Genomic DNA, 23359 nt, shown 5'->3' with positions numbered 1-23359 from the left:
CTTCTTTATACACCTTGTCCTTCATGCAGCCCCAATAAAAGAAATCCAATGGATTTAGATCGGGGGATCGAGCAGGCCAATTGATTGTGCCTCCTCGTCCGATCCATCGACGAGGGAATGTAGAGTTTAAATGGTCCCTTACTTGACGGCCGTAGTGCGCGGGGCACCCGTCGTGTTGCAGCCACATTGCACGCCGCTCCGCCAGTGGAATATCCTCAAGTAAAATCGGCATCTGATTTTGAAGAAACTCCAAGTAGTTATTGGCATTGAGAGTGGGTGGCAGTTCGACCGGTCCTAGTATTTGGCCATTGTAGATACCGGTCCACAAATTTATTTTGTATTGGTATTGAGATCGATCTTCCCGCATCTCATGTGGATTGGATATCTGCCAGCTATGCAGATTGTGTAAATTAAAATAGCCATCGCGCTTGCATGATGACTCATCGCTCCACAAGATTTTATTAAAAAAATTGGGATCCGATTGATGTCGTCTCAGCATTTTTGTACAAAAAAATAATAAGAATAATGTTTTTTTTTTCAAAGATACTTAATGATATTTAGCAAAATAGTATTTAAATATGGTAGATCTACTATTCTAGAATATTTACAAAAATAAATTACAGAGTTATCTGCTTTCTTGTACACACAGCAACAAAAAAACTGACCAAAAGCGGAATTTGTCGAAAAAAATAAAAAGTCGGGAATATCTCGAAAACGGTGACACTTTTACTGAGGTCATTTTTTTTTATCGAGTAGGGCACACCTCAATCTTCCTTACATTTCAGTCTGTCGTGCTCTTTACGGGACACCCTGTATGCGCAAAAAGATGTTTAACGGATAGTTCTTATAAGGAACGATTTATTTCATGGTGCGATCGCCTTCCGGAGTTAACAGAAGAATTTGATTCCGTACATAATAAAATTTTATCAAAACTGGACGATGATAATGAAGAGGCATTCAACGAAGAGGATATATTTCGTCAACAGTTTGATGAGACCTACTCGGATATTCTCGAAATAAAGTGTAAAGTTTTTGGTATCGATAAACCGAAGTCCGGTAATATCAGCTCTCATGACATATCGCCGTCGGACAACCATAGTGAAAACAACAAGTCGTCAGCGCAGGTTAAGTTGCCGCGTCTTATGTTAAAACCATTCGACGGTAATTATAAAAACTTTCTTCCATTTCGCGATTTATACGATTCATTAATTCACAAAAACAAGTCATTGTCTAAAGTTGAGAAGTTTAGCTATTTATTGTCGTCACTTCAAGGCTCGGCGTTGGAATTGATAAAAGTTTTTCCTTTAACGGAATCAAACTATGACGTTGCCTACAAAACGTTGATAACTCGTTATGAGAATAAACGGCACCTCGCGTTTATTTCATGGGAGGCAATTCGCGACTGCAAGCTTGCTGCAAACGATGCTGCGTCATTACGTAACGTCTTAGATATTTTTTCGGAAAATTTAGCGATTCTGGAAAATCTTAAGTTGCCGACTGGTGAATGGGATTTTGTGCTTTTTCACACTTTATTGACAAAACTAGACGTTGCTACTCGCAAGGATTTTGAAATGAGCGTGACGTCATCTGAAATTCCTTCCTTCGACACATTGAAAGATTTCTTGATGAAATATTGCCAAGCTTGGGAAATGTCTTCTTTAGCGTTGGGAACTGAAAAGCCTACCGATAAAAGAACCAATGCGAACTTTAAAAAGAATAATACGAATATTAAAAATAATAACACTGCACAGTCACCACGCCAATACACCACGACGACACTTGTAGCCAGTAATGCTACTGTTACGGATAATATTTGCAGTTATTGCTCTCAGGGCCACTTCATAAGCCATTGCTCAGACTTTCAATCTTTGGCAGTGCCACAAAGATTTGAAACAGTTAAGAATAAAAAATGGTGTGTGAACTGTTTGCGTCCAAATCATTCGAGCCGCACTTGTCGGTCTAAGACAAATTGTCGGCATTGTGGTCGTCGCCACCACTCATTGTTGCACTTCCCGGCCCAGCAGGCTTCTCATTCGGCCCAGTCCGCGTCGCCTATGGCCCAGTCCGCGTTGCCTTAGACAAATGGGGTAATTATCAAGAGGTAAGAGTGCTGCTGGATTCGGGTAGTCAGGTTCATTTTATGACTGATTCTTGCGCTCGCCGGTTGGGCTTGCCCAAATATAAGAGTGACGTTCCAATTTATGGCTTAAGCAACCAAGAGGTCAAGGACCTTGGCAAGGTCAATTGTGTGATTCGACCGCGACGCGGACGTGAGCAAGTCCTTACGTTCGAAGCCATGATTGTTCCCCGAATATGTGGAGATATGCCTTCCTCTCGGATTGAAAATAGTACATGGGCGACATTCAAAGACATCACGATTGCTGATCCGAATTATTACTTGCCTGGGTCCATTGACGTCCTGATCGGAGCTGAACTTTGGCCCTCTATATTATTGCCTGGGTCGATTCCATCGACTGATACGACTCCCATCAACACTATTTTTGGCTGGGTTTTCATGGGAACCGTACCTTGTCAAACTTAATGTACCTAAACTTAATGTGTTATTGGCCGTTAATGACCACACTTTGAATATGGACCACACTTTGGACACTTCAAAAACTTTGGGAGGTAGAAAATGTTCCCTGTGAACTACCTACATCTCTGGAAGACACACTTTGTGAAGATCACTTTTCTAAGTCGCACTACAGAGATACAGATGGACGTTACATCGTGGAGTTACCCATGAAAATGGATACCCCTCAATATAAAAATATGAAGTATAAGGCACTTCGAAAATTTTATGCTTGCGAGAAACGGCTCTTGCAAAAACCCGATTTGTATAAAGCTTATACTGATTTCATGCAAGATTACTTAGATCGTCGTCACATGTCTGAGGTACCTCAATCTGATGCTGATAGATCTGATGCATATTATATACCTCACCACAGTGTCATCAACGAAAATAGTGCATCGACTCGTCTTCGCGTTGTTTTTAATGCGTCCGACCCAGATTTTGACGGAAATTCGTTAAATCAAAACCAATTAATTGGGCCGAAGCTCCAAACTGATATTTCGGCTATTCTTTTAAGGTTCCGACTGCATAATATTGTTATGACCACTGATGTCAAGCAAATGTACCGCCAGATTTTGGTGAACCCTAAGCACCGGCATTTGCAGCGCATACTATGGCGTTTTGATCCTTCTCAACCTGTGTCCGAATATGAACTGAATACAGTGACTTATGGGGTTTCCTCGTCACCATTTTTAGCCCTTCGCGTGGTACAACAATTGGTTAAGGATGAGGGATCGAATTACCCGAAGGCGGCTGAAGTTCTGAACCGCGATATATATGTCGATGACATTGCGGCCGGTGCCAAAACTTTGGATGATGCGCTAGAACTTCGCAATCAGCTCATTAACATTACGCGCAAAGGTTGCTTTGAACTTAGAAAGTGGGCTAGTAACGACCCACGTATTCTAGAAGATCTACCTTCGGATCACTACCTTTCTAGGTCCCAGACTTGTGACTTGGATCAAGACAATTTCGTCAAGGTATTGGGCTTAAGATGGGACCCGACATCTGATAATTTTACATACAAGGTTCAACCGTTGAACAGATGTTGTACGAAGCGTACAATGTTGTCAGAACTTGCACGGATTTTTGACCCGTTGGGCTTTCTTGCACCACTTACTTTCTTTGCAAAGTGCCTTATTCAAAAATTATGGCTATTAGGAACCGACTGGGATGCAGAACCTTCTCCTGAAATATTGGAAATATGGGCCAAATATGTTCAGCAACTTCCTCAACTGTCCCAGTTTTCAATTCCGCGACAAGTTACTCATCCGGATGCAACAAATTACCATCTTCACGGCTTTGGAGATGCGTCTCAGGCTGTATATGGAGCGTTTGTGTATCTTCGATATGAACTTCCTGATGGAACTGTAAAAGTTAATCTTTTAAGCGCTAAATCCAAGGTTGCTCCCACGAAACAAATGACCCTACCTCGCTTAGAACTTGCAGCGGCGGTATTACTCACGGATCTTCTGTGCTTCATTATTAAAGCATTGTCACCATTGATGTGTCCAGAAGCAATTTTTACCTGGACGGACTCCATGATCGCATTGGCGTGGATACACTCTTCTCCATTACGTTGGAAGACGTTCATTGCTAATCGTGTCAGTCACATTCAACGCAAATTACCACAAGCTGTGTGGAACCATGTAGACACTAAGTCGAACCCGGCAGATTGTGTCTCCCGCGGTCTGTTGCCAGGCCAGCTTGTAACGCATCCGTTGTGGTTACACGGACCCGAATGGTTACTACAACCAAAAGAAGCTTGGCCTAATGTCCAGGTTTCATCTCAAGCTAAATTACTGTCCGAACAGGAGCAAAGGAAAATGGTTCTGGTCTCTGAAGTTCGTGATTCAGATGTAATCCAACGTTTACTATTCAGATTTTCTTCTCTTAAGAAAATTCAGCGTGTATTAGCCTATGTGCAGCGTTTTATAAACCGCGCCCGAAAGCGACCATGCTCCAGAGGTGCCATCATCACCAGCGAGATGGAAACTGCCTTACAGTTGTTAGTATCGTTTACCCAAAAAAGAGCGTTCAATGGGGAAATAGAAAACCTCAACAGCAACAAACCTCTATCAAAGCCTATGAGAAAACTCTGCCCCTTCCTAGACTCACAGTCTATTTTGCGTGTAGGGGGACGATTGACAAATGCGCCCTTGGACTATGATGTTAGACATCCCATATTATTACCGAAAAAATCGCGGCTAACAGAGCTTGTTATTCAAGATGTGCATGAATCGCATTTACATCCAGGGCCTCAAACTGTTAAATTTTTATTAAATCAAAAATTTTGGGTCCTTTCAGCCAGGCAAGTCATCAAGAGTTGCATAAGCCAATGCATACGATGCTTTCGCGTCAAGCCAACTGGTGTACAACCAATAATGGCTTCCCTCCCTTCCAACAGAGTATCAGGAGTAAAGGCCTTCGCGGTAGTAGGATGCGATTACGCGGGCCCTTTAAATGTCATCGTTGGAAAACGAAAACGAGGTGTTCGCTCAGAAAAGATGTACCTGTGCATCTTTGTCTGTTTCGCCACTAAAGCCATTCATATCGAAGTGGTATGTGATCTGTCTTCCGATGCTTTTATAGCAGCCCTCCGTCGGTTTGTTGCACGCCGAGGTCGCTGTTCTCAAATTATTAGTGATTGTGGAACAAATTTCGTTGGTGCTTATCGCCAATTAACTCCTCTTATGGAAAATGCTACCCAATCTGAGCACATTTCTTTCAGCACTCATCTACCTTCAGCTCCACATTTCTCAGGTTTGGCTGAGGCTGGAGTCAAATCCATAGAAACTCATTTACATCGTGTCATAGGTTCACAGCTTTTGACCTATGAGGAACTTCAAACCCTGATTGTTCAGGTAGAAGCCGTGTTAAACAGCCGTCCATTATGCGCGGTTAGTAACGATCCAACTGATCTATCTGTTTTGACACCCGGCCATTTCTTAACGCTCGAGCCTCTTACAGTAGTCCCAGAAATACCGGAAACGCAACTTAATTTGAACAATCGTTGGCATCATTTACAACGGTTACATCGTGACTTTTGGCGTCGTTGGTACCACGACTATCTTAATTCATTAATGCAACGAAATAAATGGTATAATAGTTCGGGTGTTATTTCTGTCGGTAACTTGGTTTTAATCAAAGAGGACGATCTTAGGCCAATGCAATGGCGGCTAGGGCGAGTTATCGATGTTCATCCCGGGTCCGATGGTGTTATCCGTGTTGCGACAGTACGGACTCAGTCTGGTACCATGAAGCGACCTTCTGTTAAGCTTTGTCCCCTGCCTATTCAACGGTACGAGCCTACATTTAATTATTAGTAATATGTTTTCTGCAAACTTTATTTTTGCAGCGGGGGGGAATATCTTTAGGATTTAATTGTTGTTTTGTTTAAGTATTAAGTGAAACACGATTGTTTGGTTCTTTTTTCAATATTGCATATAAGTTATGTGTCTACAAGCTACTAGGCTGTACGTCAATGACAACCACAGCCTCGGTGTCATTAAAAAAAAACTCTCCATCTTGCGCGTGACACCCACTACTGTGTGCTCCGCATTTTAATATTGTTTTTGTGATGAAATAATTGATAATATTCTTCGTGGACTTGTGCCTCTGATCTAGAAACTGTACTGTAACTATTATATACAAAATCAAAAGGAAACATTGTGTAATACATCTCAAACATCACCTACCGGCCGGTACTTCATAGGGCGATGCCGTGATCACGTGGTGAGTGGCTCATTTCTTTTATGTTTTATTGAGGAGAGTGCCTACAATCGTGGAGATCTTTATATACTTACTTTAAACTACATAAGGTTAACTGGTCCTTCACAGTTCATTCCCGAAAACCTACTTATTTTTCGTACAATGTATATCATATTCTTATTTATTTTCTCGACTGCTGCTAACTTTTTATATAATATTTTTATGTTTATAGGTACCTACTTACAACATAAAGTACACAAACCTAAGTATTTACAAACAAAGAGTTTTAAGGATGATTCCTTCAGGGGTAATTGTTACATAGGTATTTTTACTTTTCTCTCTTAAAAACGAGCTTGCAATCTTCGAATAGATTATGAATCTGCTACATAAACGACTGCAATTCCTCCCACTGCGAAGAACAATTGACCTTGAAAGAATCACCTTAAGCAGTACAGCCAAAAATTGATTTATGACCCCAAGCAAGGGTAGACACTTTGTCAGATTCTAACAATCGCTTATCATCGTTGCTAGAAAGAGCTATTTTATGTACTTTTTGAGTGAAAATTTCATGTTTAATTGATTTAAATAGAACATTTTTTTTGTAGACAACATCAACATTGTATAACACATGTTTATAGTCTGATACGCTCAAACCATTAATTACATTTTTTTTGGTACCCTTCGCCTTTTTTATTGTTTTGTTTAAGGTTTTAATACAGTAAAGCTTTGACCTTAATCCTACAAACTCTCTAATTATTTGTCCACCCATTTCGTCCTTGAATAAACCAGGAATCTTTTTATTAACAATAGGTAAACCAAATTCATTTTTTGGGTTGTAATTGCTTGTGTCAAAATATTTTAAGAAGTTAGTCTTCAAATCTTGGTAAATGTCATCTGTATGCACATTATATACAAAGCTATCGGTATCGGTATAGCACAACTTAATGCGGTTTCCATAAAATGGTTTTATTTTTGAGTAATGGAAATCGTACATATGGCTTTTTGAGCGTTCAAGTACAGCAAAACCAATATAAATTGGTTTGTCAAGCACAATTTGTGAATGTTTCATCTGTATAGCTACCAAATTCTCAGAGAATATTGAAACACTATGGAAATTGGGACTTGCTATTAAGGTCTCTGCGCCAGTACATTTTCTAGTTAGATTATTTTTGTTTGACCACTTATTAACCAATCGTACATCTACTCGTTGTTCTGTGTTCTCCAAAGTTTTTCCAAATATGCTGTCGTTTAATAATTTAAAAAAATCTTGTTCAAAAATAGACTGTGCTTTCTGGCGAAGTTGGGTGTTGAGATCTATGTATTTTTTAAAAAAGTTACTTTGATTAAATGTTATAGCTCTATGAATCTTTTTCAACACCAAGCCATGTTCTAAGCATTTTTTTAGATGTACGTAATGAATAACATAATTGTATTTATGATACAAATTAGGTATTAATTTTTTCGATTTTCCTCTGGGTGCAATAATTTTTTCAGGACAAAATGGAAAATCATGAATCATCATGTAAATGTGAAGGGTACGATAAGTCCACCTCAAGAATAAAACCATTTTCAGAGTCATCCATAATATTTAAAATATTCGACTCTAAAGTTTTTAATTCAGAATCGTTCACAAATCTGAAGTTTGAATGTGGTAATGTTTGGCACATACTGTATCCATATAAATTGTTACAGTCTAAGTTAACTGTGATGTTCCACGATAAGTACATAGGTAGGTATGCGCAAGAGAAACACAACCGTTCGTTAGCTCGTTTATTGCAAAACTGCCGCATACAAGAAAATGTGTGTGTACCTACATTACACTCTTCCACCCTTAATTAATACTACACTAAAACTATACAATACTATAACTCATACTTAACTAAAACTTATACTTAGGTACACTCTTAACCCTACATTGTCGAACTGGTCGGGTTCGTGGCTGAGCAGGCGAGTCGGCAGGCAAGGCGTCCTGAAACAGCGGCGAGTTATCTAGTGTGGCCTCATGTACATTTCTGCGTGGTGGTGATCCAAGAGATACCGCCCTGTCCACGCCCGGAGATACAGACACCGCCGGAGGTTGCTCCGACTGCACTAGGGCCAACGGCAAATTGGACGGCTCCGACCTATGCTCCGATTCAGGATTTGTGCTCGATTCAAGACTTTCCTCTAGATCCGGTACAGGATAGCCTAACGATTGCCGATCTAACCTCTTCTTTAATTGGTCTATGTGCCTACATAATAACCTCCCCCGTACTACTCCTCACCTTATAATTACTTGGCCCTAAGCACTCCACTACTTGTCCCGGAGCCCACTTTTCCCCCTTTAGGTACTGCCTATACCATACTTGTTCTCCTGAGTTAACTCTCCTGTCTACGCCACCTGCGTTTTCTCTCTGACGTTGCTGAGCCCTTGATACCAAATTTTCCCTATCCGGCTTCAGTGCGTCTAGTTTGGTTAGAAGTTGCCTACCCAACATCAGCTTAGAGGGGCTCTCACTCGTGGTGGAGTGTGCAGTATTCCTGTAATGTAATAGGAAAGTACAGAGTGCCTCATTCACGTTTTGTTTACTTATAATTGTTTTTTTTATTACCCTCTTAACCTCTCATCTGCCGGAACGCGGATCTCGACCAGACACAATGTAAAATCTATTGTGTCTGGTATCTCGGCAGATGAGAGGTTAAGTGTCCTGACTGCGTTCTCCGCCAACCCGTTCGATGCCGGATGGTAGGGAGCCGTAAAAACATGGTTTATGCCATTACGCTTTGTAAAATCCTTAAACTCACTACTGGCAAATGACGCTCTGTTATCGCTTACTATTTGCCTAGGTAATCCCCACCTGCTAAATAATTCCGAAAGCTTCTCAATGACCGCCCCGGATGTCGTGTTCAACATACCGAACACTTCCAACCACTTAGACCTCGCATCTACTATGACTAAGTAGGAGTTGCCTTGCACCGGACCCATAAAATCAATATGTATTCTAGACCACGGATGACTAGGCCATGGCCACAGGGCTGGTGCTTGTCGCGGCGGTGCGTCGGCTTGCGCCGCGCATATCTCGCAGCCTCGGCAAACGCGCTCCACCGCCTCGTCTAGCCCGGCCCACCACACGTAACTACGGGCCATAGCTTTCGATTTTACTATTTTCATATGGGGCTCGTGGAGCAGCTGCAAAACCCTTTCTTTGCACCTTTCCGGGACCACTAGCCTATGCTCCCACATGACGCATCCTAGCTCCTCATAAAGTTCTGTCCGCCTATTGTACTAACTTTGTTGCAAGTGCAAAGTTAGTACCTTTGTATAAGTTACTCAAGAAGGGCGCGACTTGGTGTTGGACAAAAGAGTGTGAGCAAGCCTTTATGAACGTTGTTGACAAGTGCGGAGGTATTAGCACATTACGACCCATCGCGGCCGTTGACATTAACGTGCGATGCAAGTGCGCGCGGGGAAGGGGGGGTGCTGACGCAGCCTGCGGCCGACGGCGGCGGTGAGCGCCCGATCGCTTATGTTTCGCGCACTCTCAATGACGCAGAGAAAAACTATTCTCAAATACACAGAGAAGCGCTTGCGATCATATTCTGCGTACAAAAATTTCACCAGTATTTATATGCACGGCAGTTTCGACTTCGCACGGATCATAAGCCCTTGGTATCGATTTTTGGGCCGCATACTGGCATACCTACTATGGTAGCGAGTCGTATGCAGCGCTGGGCTATTATTTTATCTACCTACACGTACGATATTGAATACGTAAGAACCGATGACAATGGGGCGGATGGATTGTCGCGATTACCTGTGCCGGCGCCGGCAAGTAAACAAATGAGTCACCAGCTGCCGGAACAAACCTTCTTACATTTTATACATCAGGAGTTTTTATTAGATTATAACGAAATTAAGCGGGAATCTATGAGAGATCCTTTAATAATGAGAATATTAAGTTATATACGGGACGGGTGGCCCTCGACTTGCGAGGTAGTAGGTATGCAACCGTACTACAATAGGCGGACAGAACTTTATGAGGAGCTAGGATGCGTCATGTGGGAGCATAGGCTAGTGGTCCCGGAAAGGTGCAAAGAAAGGGTTTTGCAGCTGCTCCACGAGCCCCATATGGAAATAGTAAAATCGAAAGCTATGGCCCGTAGTTACGTGTGGTGGGCCGGGCTAGACGAGGCGGTGGAGCGCGTTTGCCGAGGCTGCGAGATATGCGCGGCGCAAGCCGACGCACCGCCGCGACAAGCACCAGCCCTGTGGCCATGGCCTAGTCATCCGTGGTCTAGAATACATATTGATTTTATGGGTCCGGTGCAAGGCAACTCCTACTTAGTCATAGTAGATGCGAGGTCTAAGTGGTTGGAAGTGTTCGGTATGTTGAACACGACATCCGGGGCGGTCATTGAGAAGCTTTCGGAATTATTTAGCAGGTGGGGATTACCTAGGCAAATAGTAAGCGATAACAGAGCGTCATTTGCCAGTAGTGAGTTTAAGGATTTTACAAAGCGTAATGGCATAAACCATGTTTTTACGGCTCCCTACCATCCGGTATCGAACGGGTTGGCGGAGAACGCAGTCAGGACACTTAACCTCTCATCTGCCGAGATACCAGACACAATAGATTTTACATTGTGTCTGGTCGAGATCCGCGTTCCGGCAGATGAGAGGTTAAGAGGGTAATAAAAAAAACAATTATAAGTAAACAAAACGTGAATGAGGCACTCTGTACTTTCCTATTACATTACAGGAATACTGCACACTCCACCACGAGTGAGAGCCCCTCTAAGCTGATGTTGGGTAGGCAACTTCTAACCAAACTAGACGCACTGAAGCCGGATAGGGAAAATTTGGTATCAAGGGCTCAGCAACGTCAGAGAGAAAACGCAGGTGGCGTAGACAGGAGAGTTAACTCAGGAGAACAAGTATGGTATAGGCAGTACCTAAAGGGGGAAAAGTGGGCTCCGGGACAAGTAGTGGAGTGCTTAGGGCCAAGTAATTATAAGGTGAGGAGTAGTACGGGGGAGGTTATATGTAGGCACATAGACCAATTAAAGAAGAGGTTAGATCGGCAATCGTTAGGCTATCCTGTACCGGATCTAGAGGAAAGTCTTGAATCGAGCACAAATCCTGAATCGGAGCATAGGTCGGAGCCGTCCAATTTGCCGTTGGCCCTAGCGCAGTCGGAGCAACCTCCGGCGGTGTCTGTATCTCCGGGCGTGGACAGGGCGGTATCTCTTGGTGTTAAGTACCTTCCTACTTGCTGGGTTGTTTGCTTGGTGAAATTAATAATAACTCCAAATTAAGTCTTCAAACGATTATAATCAATTCTTGATATTACAAACAATGGTTTCAACGGACACTCTGGATGGCAACTGGCCATGTAGGGAACTAGCGGGGAGAGGCGCGCGGGCGCGGGTTGCAGTGCGCATGCGCGGTACGACGGCGGCGGGGCGGTGCGACGGCGGCGTGTGCGACGACGGTAAGTATATACTTTATAACTTTAGCTATGTATATTTTGTTCTTTACTAATTTTAATCTTTTTCTTTTCAGGTTTTCTTTCTTACAGGTATTTTCTTCTCTTGTGTTAACAACCTCCGGCCTCCGCGAAAATAAGACAGGAATTCTTCACTCGGCGCAATACAACGGACATATCCTGTTGACTGCTCTTCTAACAGTGCCTTTACAAGTCTTGATGTCAAATACTCGACAAGCTCCATCAGATCCTGGATACACATTTTCTATTCTTCCCAATGGCCAATTCATGGGTGAAGTGGATTCTTCTTTTATTAGAACAAGTTCTCCGGGCTGAAGATCTACCTGGCGCTTCTGCCACTTGTTACGTTGCTGCATCTCACAAATATACTCCTGGCACCAACTGTTCCAAAAGCTCTGTCTTGCTTGCTCTATCTTTGCGTATCTGTGTAGACGATTTGGGTTTACATCTTGTAGGTCTGGACTTGGCAGCGACGTCAGAGGCCTTCCAATTAAGAAGTGCCCTGGAGTAAGGGGGGCTAAGTCATTAGGACTCGAGGACATAGGACATAGAGGACGGGAATTCAGTATAGCCTCGATTTGACAGAACAGTGTTGCAAGTTCCTCAAATGTACAGTGCATATTGCCTAACACCCTTTTCATGTGGTACTTTGCTGACTTCACAGCTGCTTCGTACAAACCACCGAAATTCGGAGAATATGCAGGTGAAAATTTAAACTTTATACCATCGTCAATAAATGAGTCTGAAATTGAACCGGAAGAGCTCTCAAGAAACTCTCCTAACTCGCGACTGGCGCCTACAAAGTTGCGGCCATTATCAGAAAATATCTCGCGAGGTTTACCGCGACGAGATATAAAACGTCGTAAAGACAAAATAAAAGCCTCTGTACTAAGATCGCTTACTAATTCTAGGTGAACTGCCTTTACCTTAAAACATATAAAAACGCATAAATATGCTTTTACTAATTTAGCACCGCGTCCTTTTTTTGTTGCAACGAAAAAAGGACCGGCGTAGTCAGTTCCAGTTACTTCGAATGGATAACCTGGTACAATTCTTTGCTGGGGCAAGTTACCCATTATCTGGTTGGCAACTGCTCCTTTCAGTCTTCTACATCTTATACATTTATTAAAAGTTTTACGAGCTAATGTTCTGCCATTTATAGGCCAGTATTTTTCACGAATGACTGAAAGGAGCAACTGGGGCCCGGCATGCAAGTACTTCACATGATAATATTCAAATAATAATTTTGTGAAGTGATGATCAGACTTTAGGACAATCGGATGTTTTTTGTTATACGAGTAAGTAGAATTCTCAATCCTACCTCCTACTCTGATCATCCCTTCATCATCAATTATCGGATTGAGATTTGAAAGAGAAGACTTCATTAATTTATCTTTGCTGTTTAAACCATAAAAACTTTCTGTCTGTGCTATACGAGCTAAATACAACTCTGCTCTTTCAATCTCATCCACTGACAATGAATCCTTTACTTTCGTGATATTTTTCTTACAATTTCTTATGAATCTTAGAACATATGCAAACACATTACGCAATTTTCTGAAGCTAGAATATTTACACATGTCTATTACCTTTTCCTGTGTTTGAATGCATACCGTATGTGACCTAATTTCAGGTAAGTCTACATTTTTAATTTCTTGTTTAGGCCAATTTGCTTTATTTTGCATCAGAAATTCTGGGCCCGACCACCACATTGACATTGACTGGATATCTTCGGGTGCGATCCCGCGCGAAGCCAGATCCGCGGGGTTCTGCCCGGACTGCACATAATTCCATTCACTGTCAATGGTAAGGTCCACAATCTCTGACACACGGTGTGCCACAAACGTTTGCAATTTGTGCGTAGGCGTCTTCAACCATCCCAAAACTATTTTCGAGTCACTCCAATATAATTTTTCCTTTATTTTTCCTCGCAACGAATTTGTGACTTTGTTACATAAGCGTGCTGCTAACAGTGCTCCACACAGTTCGAGTTTTGGTATGGTTGTCGCTTTGAGTGGTGCTACTTTTGCTTTCGCACACAATAAGTGGACTGTACAGTGACCTAGAGAATCCACTGATCGTACGTAAATGCATGCTGCATACGCTTTCAAGGAGGCGTCCGAAAACGCATGCAGCTCAACATGAATACTGTTACTACAGATGGCGTGGCGTGGGATTGTTATATTTTGCAATAATTCTACATTTTGTATAAAATTGTACCATTTTCCACTTTCTTCTTGAGGTATTTCCTCATCCCACTCCAGTTTCTGTAGCCACAGCGATTGCAATAATATTTTACGTGAAATTGTACATACACATAATAATCCTAATGGATCAAATATACTGGAAGTTATTGAAAGTATTATACGTTTTGTACATTTGCCTTCCTTTACATTTTTTGCTTTACTTGTGGGCATAAATATAGTGTCACTATCGGGGTTCCATTCAATACCTAAAGTATGAGTCACATTTGATATTTTCAAATTTTCTTGTTTACTACATGAATTGTTTGTAAGTTCTTTCATTAATTCTTTAGAGTTACTTTTTATCTTTCTTAGATTGAAACCGGCTGAGCTAAGGTGTGTGGTGACTTGCTGATAAATTTTCTTTAGTTGTTGTTCATCATTATAACCTGTTATTAAATCGTCAACATAAATCTCGCGATATAATAGTTTGTCTTAACTCATCACCACACTCCTGAGCCAACTGTAACAAACATCTGGTGCTAAGGAATGGTGCACATGAAGTACCGTAAGTTACAGTATTCAATTGCAAGTACTTCATGCGCTCCTTTTCGCTCTCACGCCATAATATCATTTGCAAATATCTCTGTGACTCGTCTATCATTATTTGACGATACATTTTCTATATATCGCCTGTTAATATATATAATTGTGCTCTCTGAATCTTACAAGTATAGAGAAAATGTCGTCTTGAATGGTAGGTCCCACCATGAGGATATCATTGAGTGAATAACCGGATCTTGTTTTTGCTGACGCATCAAACACAACTCGACATTGTGTACTTTCACTTTCCTTTCTTAATACCGGATGATGCGGCAAAAAGTTTGCATTTTCAGGTTTTTCACTCATTGATAAATGCCCAAGCTCTTGATACTGATTTATGAAATCTACATATTGCTCTTTTACGTCAGGTTGTCGCCGAAAGCGCTTTTCTAGCGAATCAAAACGTTTCTTTGAAATACAATAAGAATCTCCTAGTTTATCAGGCGACTCTTTCAGCGGCAACGTGACGCAAAATCTTCCGTCTTCCATCCTTCGTGTATGCTCCACAAAATGCTCTTCACAAGCTTGCTCTTCAGCCGACCAGGACTGCTTTTCAGGAAGCTCTTCCAGCTCCCAGAACATCTTCAACTGGTTCCTGATCTCCTGACTGAAGTTACAATATACATTTTCATTAGGTAAGTCTCCAGTACACATGACAGGTCCCACTACTAACCACCCTAACTGTGAATTTTGCAATATAGGTTTATTAATTCCCATTTTTATTTTTTCAGGGCACGTTATTTCCCAGAACACGTCTGCACCCAATAGTAAGTCTACTTGTGCTGGGCGGTAATAGTGGGGATCTGCCAAGGTAATATTGTTAGGTACATTTATTTCAGATGTATCTACTTCCTGACTAGGTAAGTTGCTTGTTACTTGTGATACTACAATCGCATTCACTTGTTTACTAAATGAATTTGTACATGATTGTATTACCAAATTACACCGCTCTATTGCATTGAAGGACATGTTGTTTATGCCAGTAACACATACCGTGTCTACTTTTACAGGCTCAATTGCTAATTTATCTTTCAAAGAACGTGAAATAAATGAGGACTGGCTGCCGCAGTCCAACAAGCAACGTACCTCTTGCTTAGACTTGCCGTCTATTACAACGTTTACAATTGCTGTCGATAATAGTACTTGATTCGATATACAGGATGATAGAGAAACCGGATTAGTTACAGTGCACTTGATCTCCTCCGATTTCTGTACGTTTGATACATTTCTATGCAGTAATGTATTGTGTTTGCGGTGGCAAATTCTACAGCCACTTAATTTACATTGTTGTGCAAAATGACCACGTCGAAAACAATTTATACAGAGTTTTAATTTAGATACTACATCGTTTTTGTCTTCGAGTGTCATGTTTTTAAATTTATCGCAAAAATATAAATAATGATCTCCATTGCATACTAGACAACCATTATTTGTCTTGTTCTCACAAGCAGCGGCGACAAATGCTTTTTGCTGCTTATCAACACGCTTGAATTGCTGTCTGTCACTATTTACTGTGACTGTATTTTTGTCGCTGCTGCATGTGGTAGTCATTTCCAAAATTGTTGCTCTGTTACGCAAAAACTCATAAAATTGTTCCAACGTGGGTCTTTTGTCCATACTACTTTTACGTTCCTCCCACTTTGTACTTGTCACACTATCCAACTTGCACGAAAAAAGAAAAATTATCAAAGAGTCCCAATTTTCAGTTGGTTCTCCTAATGTGTTCAATGCACGCAAATGTTTTGAAATATGATCTGCCAAATATCTCAATGATTTTTCTGATTCTTTATTCATTGTTTCAAAGTTAAATAATGTTTTAAAATGAATAATAGTCAACTGGTTTGTATTATTAAAGCGATCACAAATAAGTTTCCATGCAGTTTTATAGTTTTCAGCTGATATTTCCAATGATTCTATGACTGATTTTGCAACACCAGTTAATGAACCCTTTAAGTACTGAAACTTACTTATTTCACTCAGACTATTATTATTATGTATCAGGGACACAAAAGAATCTCGAAATTCCAACCATTTATTAAAGTTTCCATCGAAAGAAGGGAGAGTGATAGTTGGCAGTTTTATATTAGTGCTACAGCACGGTGAAACATCATTGCTTGTTTCATGATAAATACTAGACCGATTTTGAGCAGTAAGTTCTTGACTGTCAATTAAATCCTGAGCTAAACTCATTGCCTCATAAAATGTACTCTCAGTGGTATTTCTTTCTACTGAAATGGTCTCTGAAGTCCCTGCCCTTTCTGATTCACTCTCCTTAATTTCAATTTGTGACTGAATCTGATCATATTCTGTAAATAATGATTCTATTTTGCTTAATCTTATTTTTAATTCTTGTACTTGCTGTTTAGATACCTTTTTTAAATTTTTAATTTCCAAAACGTAATTTTTAAAAACCGTTAACCGACCCTTTATAGTACCACGCTTTATTCTTAGTTCTTTCAATTTACTTTCCTTACTCATGTTTGTTACCTGTTCACTCTCAGACTCACTCATTGTATTGGTTTCAATAATTAATTAGTAAACAAAATAGTTCACTAATCCAACCGCAATATAGTATAAAAAGGTAAATTGATAAATACCTTATTGCGCGCAAACCTGCGTAGGTGATTTGTTTACCAAAACAGCTGTGAATCCTCCGCAAACTCGTCAACCAGTGAACTCGGAGCTCGGACGTAGATAGCTCTCAGTACCAAAGCGCTAATGGGACGGCTCAACGTTTACTGAACCCTTTCCGTCTCTCTGGAATGTCACAATCAATAACTTGATCAATACACTTATTTATACTTTTTATGTTTTTACTCGAAAATGTCGTGTTTTTACACTTTACTGACACTTATTTACAACTGTTACTAAGTTAATTTTATGTAATTAACAGAATGAAATGCAAATTGTTTACATAAACTTAGAATATTCCGTATTTTTACTTTTTCCAATTAAATATTTTATACCTATTGTTGTACAGATTGATGAATTATACAGATCGTAATACTATAAAGCTTTTACAGTGTTTATAGCGGTATGCAGTTTAATTGAACGCTATAACACGCTTTATTTTACATGTATTTACGAATTACTACGAATCTGATACATTATACATGAAAATACTGTTAGGGTTCGTAATGTTTATTTAATTATTTAATTATTATTAGATTATATAACTTAATAACAGACGGAATAAAGTCGTGAATCTGTGTCACGACTTTATTATTTTTAATTTGGAACTGGCATATTATTTCATTTGTTTTTTATTTTGATTTCTTCTTTTTCGAACGGGAACGCTTTCCCGCCTTTTTAAAAGGCGGTGACGTGGAATTTGGTTCGGTTGCGGTAATCTGTTATGAAGAGTTGGAGAGTTAACATTGTTTATGAAAATATAACATTATTCAAGTGAATTGCTGAATTGTTTGATTACGACGAGCACCTCCCCACCTGAGAGCAGTAATATTATCACATTTCAGAAGTGGGATAAAGTTAAGTACACGCCTAGTTATAATATACATTTTTTTATAAGTAATAAGTAAATTTATTTTTATATGATATTATTGCGCTATGTGCTCTTACTCAAGTCAAGTATTTTAAGTAATTAATTACTAAATCTCTGTCTTGGCATATTGTAATATGATGATGTTAGTATAGGTACATGTAGGAATGAATTATACCGATATTTTAAACATAATATTATAATAAGTGTATGATTCTAATTAAAGTAATAATAGATTGAGAATTATAATTGGTCAGTCTTATATATTTTTTCCAAAAGCAAACTTCAGATTATTATTATTTTTAAATAGGTATAAACATTTTTAAGCGTGTTTATTTTTAGTAAAGGACTAATGTAATGTATTTTCTGCGAGATTTCAGAATAATGAAGTTCAGAATAAAGAAGAACCACCCTAAGGCCGGGTTACGATCAGCCAGGTTGTGCGCTGCATGCTGAGCATCGGCCTGAGGAGCATGCGGATCGCCGGGCTGAGCTGCATCCTGAGCGTCGTCCTGAGGAGCATGCGGATCACCGGGCTGAGCTGCATCCTGAACGTCGTCCTGAGGAGCATGCGGATCGCCGGGCTGAGCTGCATCCTGAGCGTCGTCCTGAGGAGCATGCGGATCGCCGGGCTGAGCTGCATCCTGAACGTCGTCCTGAGGAGCATGCGGATCGCCGGGCTGAGCTGCATCCTGAACGTCGTCCTGAGGAGCATGCGGATCGCCGGGCTGAGCTGCATCCTGAGCGTCGTCCTGAGGAGCATGCGGATCGCCGGGCTGAGCTGCATCCTGAGCGTCGGCCCGAGGAGCATGCGGATCGCGCTGAGCTGCACGCTGAGCGTCCGTTTGAGCCGCATGCAGAGCGGCGACCTGAATTGCATGCAGAGCGACATGCGGAGCGACGTGACGACGCGGGACAGTTAAGAAGGTCACGTAGATAAAAATATTTTATGAATATTTAAACATAGAGGGATGAGGCACATATCAGAAATTAATATATCACAAAATATTTCTGTTTGGTAACAATACCGATGTTTGGTTTAAAAAAAAAGTAAACTAATGTGTCTCGGTGTATGTAAAGACCACAACTCACTTTGCTATGCAGAAATTCCAGGGCCTTGCTAATACTTGATAGCTTCAGTTCTATTCTTTTACTACTTCGGTTTAAAGATACTTTACTCTCAAAAAAGACATACAGTCACTTACATGAGAAGAGAACTTATAATTTAACTTAATAACTAATTTATACAGTGTCGTACGCACCGCCATACTTAATAGGTATCGCTTATTATAACGGCTTAGATCAGAAACCATCGCGCGAAAAACACATCACAAAAACCACATAGTCATTTACTTATTTTGTAAAATATGCTGAGCTAGTTTGTACTTAAATTTATGGAGCCTATGATAGAGGTGTTGCTACCTATTATAAAAAATGTCATGTTTAACCAATGTGATGTTAATATGTAGGCGAACGTGCAGTGGATTGTATTGATCATGGTATACATTAACTATAAAAGTGAAAGGTCATTAAGACATCACGAAGTCTCAGGAACTGCGAGTGCTGGGAGTCTTAAATTTTGCTTGGGGGTGCCTTTAGAATGTACGTACTCATTAAGAGATTTTGCGAAATTCAAACGCCAAGGAGATAAAAATGGGTGGCAAAGTTTGTACGAAACTTCTAGTGTTAATAGTAGGTTATCTAATTTACTAGAAAATACCCATTATTTAAATAAAGTAAAACGTATTTAGGTAATTATCTTTATAAACAATCCTTACGAAGGGGTGAAATAGGGGGAGTAAGTTTGTATGGAAAATATTTAATTTTTATAGCTATCGACTCCAAACTCACTACCCGTGCGAAGCCGGGGCGGGTTGCTAGTTACCTACAGATAAAATAATAGGATCTGGTATTTTAGCTTTCTTGGCTCTCACACCGAAGAACTTTTGCAATTATTTTTTAGGCAGTACAATGATTCTAGTTTAAAAAGTTTAGTTTACTTTAAGTTTAGTTTAGTTTTAGGAAAAATGAAAGGGAAGACAGAAAGGGGTAGACCTAGGAGAACATTTATGAAACAAATAAAAGAAAAGGTGCAGGTCGTGTCGTATCAGGAGGTGAAGGTTTTGGCGGGAAGAAGAGAGGAATGGCGATTACTCCACCGACAAGAGCGCAGCTCTCAAATAAAGAGAGAATGTTCTAGTTAGAATCATTTGATTTAATATTTGGCTGATTCATATGTTGGTTGATAGTTATCAACCAGACCGAATTCCCATCAGAAACAAGATCTTCGATATTGCTAATGTAGTGGGTTGATTCAAGTTTTAGCAGGTAACACTGGCCAGATAATCACTTGTCACAAATGTAAGGAGAGGGGACAGTTTTATACGTTGTTCCAAGTCATTAATTAAATTTACATTTTGTTGCATACAGAGGTCACCAAGTTGGAAATTGTTTTAGTTAGGCGGAGGATAGAAGAATTTAAGGATATTATTAAAAATAAAACATTATGCATTTATTTCTATAGATAACTAAAAAGGTTACCCAACACCAGAATTTATCTAGGAAGTTAGTATAAATGGGCTGTCAGTAAAATATTTGTTGATTTCGGCAATGGTGTTTGTTTGTTTGCTCATGAATTAAGAGTCCCATAATAACATTCCTTCGTTTCTCCTTCTATGGTTTGTGAGATGGAATGCTAACCTCAGCAACATAGGTGTCAGAGTTTTTATTGGGCCGCCAAGGTCATGGTTTTTGTAACGACTACATAGTCGTTACTAGTCGTAACGTAAGTACATACTTACATCAGTAAATAGTAACCGGGATCAACGGTTTAATGTGATTCTCAAAGCACGAAACATCTTACTTTCGGACAATCGGATGATCAGTCTTTGATGTCTTAACCAAACTGGGGAGTACATTCCCTCATTAATGAAAGGTATAGTTCAATCGTTAAAAGAGGTATCGCTATATGTAAGTGTCAATGGAGTAAATGCTCGGATTGTATGTAGAATCGTTAATGACAGTTTATTAGACATGCCAGTAGTAATCGGACCGTCTTAGGACCGATATTGACAATGACGTGCCCCATCCGGGTTCGTGTAGCAATGTGAAGTTATTATTAAATGACGTCAACAGGTGTGGTCGAGTTTATGGTGCAGTCTCTGTAAGAGCCCAGACTCATGTCAAGTTGAACGGTAGCGTTCTGTTGAAGAATAGCAGACAAATCTGATAAGCAATATGTCGTACGTGTGAGAACTTTTTATCATTGCCAAAATGGACGTGTGGATGTTTTAAAGCCACCTTGTTATATTTATTTTTGTCGAGCGGTTAGGGTTGTAAATAGTGAACCAGACAGGTGTACCTACCATAGAGGTATGAATGTGGCTTCGACCAAAGTCAGGACCATACGATGATAAGGATGGTAAGGCGACAGACATAGAAAGGCAGCAGTTATTAGATTTGCTCTATAAATACGTACAAGTATTATTTTGCATTATCATTTTAAGACTTGGGAGCACTAATATTAACAGCGATGAACATAGAATTGGGTAGTTTCCTAGTTCAAAGATAAGGTATGAAATTGTGATTGATAAATAAAGACAGATCTAAAGGTAAAAATAAACATTTTCTTGTTTCTATTTAGCTTCTTTATGAATTTTAATAGGGAAATGTAATTAATAAGTGCGACTTTTGGGCATGTTTTTCTACGACTTCACGGGTTTTTTTTTTTTTTTATACGGGTTCCATAGTAATTTCGTGTTTTGGGGTTTGGCGAAGGGTAACTGATTTGACTAGTTGAGAACTACCCTATTGAATAGCCAACATCCAGCTGTATATTGTCCTTATTAACGAAATAGATAAAGGAAAAGGAAATGGAACGTAATATGGTAGGTAATATGTTAGAGGCGGGTGTAGTAAGGGAGTATGTTTCAGAGTATGCTAGTCCTACTTTAGGAGTTCGCAAAAAAGAGGGGTTCGCTGACGATGTGTAATGACTATCGAATGTTATTATTAAAATGATTATGCTTGTGACCGAAAATGAAATAGCACGACTCAGCGGCCAGGCTTGCTTTGTTGCGCTTGATCTCGCGTCATCGGACTATTTATCGTTATCACGGACGGTCAGCAAAGTTCGGTCGGACGGAGTTCAATCGTTTGCCATTCGATCTGGCTGTATACTAGCGGATGAAGAATATGATCTTGGACTCTGCTCGTTTTATCAAGGCAACTTGGTATATGGACAATGTTCTTATCTTTGGGAAAGATGTGTTTTTCAGATGTTAGAAATGAGATTTCTTGTGTGACACGATACATTATTTAGGAGACTAGAATGACTCATGTTGATGTTTTATCACGCAATTCTATTTCGGACACAGCAGACATTCTCCTATTCTCCCATTCTAAAAATAACTAAAAAAATGTTTTTATAATGACGGACAGAGCAAGGAAAACTTATGCCTCCATATTTGGGACCGTATTGGGTCAATAAAATTTTAGGCAGTAGTTACGCGATACGCAAAAGAAGCGACCAACAACGTTTGGCTGCGGATCATAAGATGTTGTGTTGTACGTATGTGGCGGTTTTAGACGTAAATGATAACAACTTTTCAAATTAAACATTTTTGTTGTTGTATTGTAATTTGTGTTGTATAACTGTGAGAGGCATATAGCTACAGAACAGTGTCTATGTTTCAGGTCAAGTATGTGAATTGATTGGTTCGTGTCTTGATGAGAGCAAAGCAAAAGAAACACAGGCTCAGCTACTGTCACGAGACTTCTCGATTGGCTCAGATGGGAGACCTCCATAAGGATTTAACGATTGGCTCAGATTGGACGCCTCGATAAGGTTTTAACGATTGGCTTAGATTGGATGTCTTGATAAAGATTTATCGGTTGGCTCAGATTGGACGCCTCGATAAGGTTTTACCGATTGGCTCAGATTGGAGACCTCGATAAGAATTTATCGATTGGCTCAGATTGGAGACCTCGATAAGGAGTTAACGGTTGGCTCAGATTGGATGCCTTGATAAAGATTTGTCGATTGGCTCAGATTGGACGCCTCGATAAGGATTTAACGATTGGCTCAGATTGGAGATCTCGATAACGATTTATTGATTGGCTCAGATTGGAGACCTAGATTAGGATTTAACGATTAGCTCAGACTGGAGACCTCGATAAGGATTTAAAGATGAAAGCTCAGATTGGATGCCTTGATAAGAATTTATCGAATGGCTCAGATAGGATGCTACAAATTATTTGTATGAATCATTAGTTTAATAATGGGTAACCGATTGATCGGATCCTA

General features: G+C 40.2%; 1 pseudogene; it reads left to right on the top strand.

Annotated features, from left to right (window-relative positions):
• LOC126381343 (uncharacterized protein K02A2.6-like) overlaps window positions 1–3946 on the top strand; it is a 29898-nt pseudogene extending 25952 nt beyond the window's left edge.
• Window positions 3947–23359: the final 19413 nt, after the last annotated feature.

Source organism: Pectinophora gossypiella, unplaced genomic scaffold (genome assembly GCF_024362695.1).
Source record: "Pectinophora gossypiella unplaced genomic scaffold, ilPecGoss1.1 Pgos_46, whole genome shotgun sequence".
NCBI lineage: Eukaryota > Metazoa > Arthropoda > Insecta > Lepidoptera > Gelechiidae > Pectinophora > Pectinophora gossypiella.
This window is presented reverse-complemented; position numbering and strand designations above follow the sequence as displayed.